General features: G+C 38.7%; 1 long non-coding RNA gene across 1 annotated transcript; it reads left to right on the top strand.

Annotated features, from left to right (window-relative positions):
- The first annotated feature begins 51 nt into the window (after positions 1-51).
- On the top strand, positions 52-6,269 carry LOC141361464 (uncharacterized). Its single transcript, XR_012367560.1, has 4 exons — positions 52-524; positions 4,399-4,496; positions 4,744-4,854; positions 6,016-6,269. It is a non-coding gene; the product is annotated as an uncharacterized lncRNA (long non-coding RNA).

The raw sequence follows: 6,269 nt of genomic DNA, 5'->3' as shown, positions 1-6,269 counted from the left end.
ATGTTGTGTTTGCCTTCTGTGGGTGCAGGGGAGCAGCAGGACCCAGGCAGAACAAACAGGCCTAATAATCAGATAATGAAGCACAGGGGGGCTCCGGGTTGTGCTGGGGTTTGGAGACTAACCAGCAACAGCCTATGGTACGACCACTACAATGAGTGCAAGCCAACGGACTGAAATAACTTTACATTCCACTTGGCTGTTTACTGTAAACACTGGAAGCCGCCGGAGAGCGGAGGTGATTTACAGCTGTACACAGTGGACATGTGCTCGACGGCTTTACATAACAAAGCCGCGTGTGAACGCCGCACACTTGAGGCAAAGAGCAAGACGCCATGCTGGGGAACAAGTTATCTGTAAATCTCTCCACGAGGTACTTCATAAAGCGAACTCGGCAAGTTCACATCTGTTTTTATATTCCACATCAGCCCTCCAAATACGATGATGTCAGACTCTTGCGTCATGCACGGGTTGTAAACGTCTCTCGAGATCACAAGGAGGAATGGCACAAAGGCGCACATATCCCTGTAAGTTTGTTATTGTATCTAAAAACAGCCAGCATGTCTTTTCCTTCACATGTACCGTTATCTGATCCTGTGATGATGGTGGTGATTTCGGGCAAGCCGAGCGGAATGCATCAGACACGCTCCTTGGATCAAGTGCGCCGAGATGGACCAGCGCAAGACCTCACTTGCTCACGCAAGGCCTCTTATCTGAGAGGAGATCTCGGTGATACTGATAACCTGGTCCGCAGGTATTGCAACAGAGGAGGATGTGAATAATACAAAACTATGACACAACTCTAACGGTTCTCCTGGGACCTGTGGATATTAGGCAATGACAGTTGACATATGATCTTGACATGACTCACCAAAAAAAAACCCCAACACTGTCTGATTTAAACACAGTCATGTATGCGGTCATTGCGACATATTCATACAAGACTGTTTTGGTAAGACAAACAACCATTAAGATAAACAACCGTGTCTGCTTATCACTACACTGTCAGAAAAATGGTCAATAGAATGGGGAAGTACCCTTTAAAAAGGTCCTAATATGTACCATTTCAACCCAATCTCAAGGCAAGTCGTGGTATAGTCACAAAATATTTGGTTCATTTATTCGTGTTCATGAACAAAAGTTTCTGCTTTGTCGTGCCATTCAGCACGAATGTCTTTTTCGCGTCACTCAGTATGAATTTCTATAAATATTTTTTTGTGTCTATAGACGGTTTTATCAGACGCACGTGCGCTGACACGATACACGTCTGGATCCGAACTTTACTTCCGGTTTTGTTTATTTAATGGTCTGACTAGTTGCTAAACTGATCTCTTGAACAAATGCCTCGACGAAAATAACAAATGTTTTGGTTTCCTAGGTAATCTACGTGTTGTTTTTTGCTTGTTACACTACGTGTAAAGAACTTTGTTGTTATTTATTCTTAGCGGAGTTTACCGGAAGTTACGTGCGGGCCACGACAGCCACTTGTTTATGTTGTTACTGCTGAAACCGTCTATAGCGCGACTTTCTTTTTTGTGTCATTTCATGTATGGTTTTATCATTGTATTTTCCTATTTTTTAATCTTGTAGCTTGGGGTTAGAACTACTTTCTGTTGCATTTCAGACATCCTGACCCAAACCCCAACTTTAATCCCAACCCCAAGCGAAAATAGTTTTAAAATCGGAAGAAAAACATGTAGAAACCAATACATAAAATGACATCCTAACCCAGACCTCAAATCCAAGCAACAATGATTTAAAAATAGGAAAAAACTATGAGTTGTGCTACACTGAAAAAAATGATTCATTGAATTTAATCAATTTTTTAAGGTAAGTGGTTGCAATCAATTTATTTAAGCCACATTTAAACAAAAGTTTTATATTTTATTTTACTATTTTACTAATCTTTTTTGTTTGAATGTAGCATAGATGGATTGATTGCAGCCACTTACCTTGGAAGATTGATTAAATTCAATGAATAATTTTTTCTGGTGTACGAACACGAAAAACTATTTATAGAAATTCGTGCTGAGTGACACAAAAAAAGCAACCTGATCTCATGGAAAGTTGTGTTAGTCACGCAAAATTTGATTAATTTATTCATGTCCATGGCACAAAATTCAGCTTTTTTTGTTTCCGTGGCACGACTTTCTTTTTCGTGTCATTTTATGTATCGTTTTCTCATTTTCTCCCCCTATTTTTAAATCATTGCCGCTTGGGGTTGGATTTGTGGTTTGGGTTAAGATGTACTTCTATGTATTGGTTTTTACATGTTTTTCTTCCACTTTTAAAACTATTCTCGTCCTGGAGTTGGGGTTTGGATGTCTAAAAATGTAACAGAGAGTGATTCTAACACCCCAAGCAAAAATGCTAACAAAATAAGAAAATACTATGAGAAAACAATACATCAAATGAAACGAAAAAGAAAGTCGTGCAACAGACATGAAAAACTATTTATAGAAATTTGTAGAAAAAAGCAACATGATCTCAAAGAAAGTTTTTATAGTAACTCAAAATTTTATACATTTTTTCGTGTCCGTGTTAAGACTTTCTTTTTCTTTTAATTTTATATATTTTTTCTCTTTGTTTTTACCTATTTTAAAATAATTGTCACTTTGGGTTGGGGGTTTGAGTTGGGGTTTGGGTTAGGATGTCTAAAAATATAACAGAAAGTGATTCTAACACCAACCCCAAGTGACAATAGTAAGAAAATAGGAGAAAACAATGAGAAAACAATACATAAAATAAAACAAAAAAGTAAGTGCAACAGACACGAAAAACGATTTATAGAAATTTCGAGTGTCACGAATAAGACATTCGTGCTCAAGGCACGAAAAAAGCTGAATTTCATGCCGTGGACAGAATTCACTAATACAATTTTGCGTGACTATAACACGACTTTCCGTGAGATCAGTCTAGATAAAGACATTCGTGCTCAATGGCACGAAGAGACAGAGAATCGTGTCCATGAACACGAATAGATGAGTCAATTATTTCGTGACTATACCACGACTTGCCTTGAGATTGTGTTAACCATTTAGGTATGATATGTATTGTACCAGTGTGTAACTTTGAGGTACTAATATAAACTTTTAGGTGCAAATGTGTACTTTTTGAAAAGTACTGCTCGAGTGACAGCTAGGGACCATTTTTCTGAAAGTGTAACAAAATTAATATAACACATGTTTGTAACTTTATAAGTATGTTGGAGTTTTTCGACAGTTATTACTACACACCTTGGTCTTAGTGTCCTATCAAGTATTTCAACATTTGTTGATCCCTTTCAAAATAACTAAGCTTTTCTCATTCAGAAGAATGAGGCATGCTGGGAAGCATGTAGTAAACACAAATGAGAGTAACTAAGTTAGCCGCAAATTGTGCATTCTTTGTCACCACACTTTAAAACGCACACTAAGTTTAAACCACTAAGGCTGCAGAGCACATGGTTTCCCAACCACATGCAACCATGCAGCTTACAGACCAAAACATCTCATCACCCTGAGAAAATGTCAAACTATCAGTCTTAATGGTGACGTTTCAATTCTCAGCTCGAACGTTCGAGGATTTGATCCCGTCTGGCCTTCATCTACAAGATAGGTGTTGACAAATTGATCCCTCTGAAAAACAAAACTCCATTTACTTCACCACGTGCCAGCTGTGGTTTTCCAGAAAACAAGTCTGCGTGGCCATTACATCAAAGTTTCCATGGGAACGTTGAAGTCCAAACACGTTCAAAAGAATAACAGGCTGATGATGATCTCATAGTTGTTTTAAAGTCAATTTAATTAAGCACATGTTGTGCCAAATAAGAGACGTGGAGCTCTCTTAAAGCAGAAGAGCGAACAATACAACTGATTTCAAGTGGTTTTTTAAATATCCTTGGCATCGTCTCCCAAGCACTGAGGAGATTTGGCAAGCTAAACTGGGATGTGAGTTACGGTTGAAAGTGATTAAATTATATAGGTTTATTTTACGCTCACGTGAAGCATTCACACACTGACACGCGTCACTGCGATGAACTATACGTACAAAAATACTAAGCAGTCCGTCTTGACCCTGGTGTGAAAGTGTGAGGATGCAGATTTCCAAAGACCGCCGCAGCTTTTATGCTGGGAATAAACCAGAACAGAGGTGTGGAGGAGGGGGACACATTCCCTAAACCCCAGCCGACCTCCTGAGATGCCTGGCTCCGAATAATTACAACCCAGCTTTCCTTTTGCAGCCAGGATGGGCTGACTGAGCCATACTTCACTGCTGTGCTGGACTCCATCACAGCAAACACAAATAAAGAGTCTTTCATCACTCAAACCACACAACGTATACAAATATATACACACATACACCCAAAGGAAAGATAAACCGTGAATGAGATTTCTTAAATAGCTTAATTGTTTCTTCTAGACAGCAATGGGATTTGATGGAGAGCAAATGGGGACTTCTGCTGAAACCATAGGAATCTCAGTGTGGCTGCCAGAAGAGATCACAGACTTCAGTAGTCGGTATTCAGAAGTCAAAAACTTCTTATCTATCCCTTTAAAACACCCTAATAATTTTTAAAAGAAGTAACGTGATGGTTGAGTATGGTCACCAACAGTGTTAGGGAAAGTTACTTTTAGAAGTAATGCATTACAATATTAAATTGCTCCCCAAAAAAGTAACTAATGGCGTTACTTAGTTACTTTTCATGGAAAGTAATGCTTACGTTACTTTAAAGTTACTTTTGCGTTACTTTTTCTTACTTTGCAGGTGTTTTTATGACTGAGAAGTTCTGCATTCAGAAATTGCATATTTCCATCGCAAAAATGTCAAGCTCTGGTCCGCCATCTCCATTTCTGACTGAAACGGTTTACGCATAGAGTGTGTAATTCTACGTTAATACGTTCAGTTTAATGCAGTACATTTTTTTTTACATCTAATTAATTAAACTGAAAAGTAACCGGCATTACTTTTAAAAAAAGTAACTCAAATATTAATGTGTACATTTATGCAGTTTTGGGAAAGTTCACTTTCTACATGAACTAGTTCAGTTCACAGTTCACAAATTTTAAAATGAACTAGTTCAGTTCATAGTTCATATTTCAACATTTTGAACTAGTTCACAGTTTCAAAAATGAACTAATTTATAGTTCTTTTTTCCCATATTATTAAAAAAGATGATTGCCATTATAGCCCATATAACCACAGACAGAAATTATTTTATCAGTTTTAACACTGAAGCTAAATGCGTCAGATTTGATCTTCATATCCAACTTTAAATCCTTATCCAACCAGGTTTTACATTAGCATTGACTGTCTTTTAATTTTTGTATTTGCTTGCACATACCTTGAAAGGCTAGCCGGTGCTTCAATGGGGTTTTCCGGGCGAAAAGCGCTGCGAGGCATCGCGTATAGGACAACCGCACGTGCACGTTAAATAGCGTGAGCTTAGTCAAAGTTTATTTCAAGATCCAGAATATGCGTTAGCAGCCTAACTTATGTTAATCGTTAACCGTTTAGGACAAATATAATGCTATTTAATGTTAAACTATGTGAGTGACGCGGCAGGGATTTGGATTTCAGCAGCGTCCAGTCAGGGTTGTATTGATGACGCATGCAGACTGGTGGCGGTGTTGCCAGATTGGGTGTTTTTTCCGCTACACATTAAGGCCTGTTTACAATGTGTTTTAAGCGGGTTTTTGCCTGGAAGACTCTATAGAAATCTGGCACCCTATTGAACTAAGAGCGAGTGCCGTTCACAAGCACCAGAATGAACGAGTTCACAATAAGTTCATCAGGCAGTAATACAGTACGTTCAGTTAACGTTCGCTCAAAATATGAACGCGTTCATGAACTTTCGTTTAATGAACTCGTTCAGGCACAACACTGCATTTATGAAGGAATGCGTTACTTTACTCGTTACTTTAGAAAAGTAATATTATTAAGTAATGCATGTTACTTGTAATGTGTTACCTCCAACACTAGTAGCCAGTACTTGAAATTTTATCAAGTACCTTTTCCAGGTCCGTTAACCCATCCCAGCGGGTAGCGAACACACGCACTGCAAATTGGGACAACACACACCCGGAGCAGTGGACAGATAGGGGCAGCTCGGTCGCGACCTGCCGGCCATGAGACTCGAATGGGCGACCTTTGGGTTAGAAGCCAGACTTTGGAACCATAAGGCCATGACTGCCCAAAAGCAATGCACATTTTTTGAGGTACTAATTTAGGTACAAAGGTGTGCTTTTTTTAAGGGTGACAATTTTTGTACCTATTTTATAAGAGTGCACTAT

Source organism: Misgurnus anguillicaudatus, chromosome 24 (genome assembly GCF_027580225.2).
Source record: "Misgurnus anguillicaudatus chromosome 24, ASM2758022v2, whole genome shotgun sequence".
Taxonomy (NCBI): Eukaryota; Metazoa; Chordata; class Actinopteri; order Cypriniformes; family Cobitidae; genus Misgurnus; species Misgurnus anguillicaudatus.
Note: the sequence above shows the minus strand (reverse complement) of the source record. Positions and strands in the feature narration are given on the sequence as shown.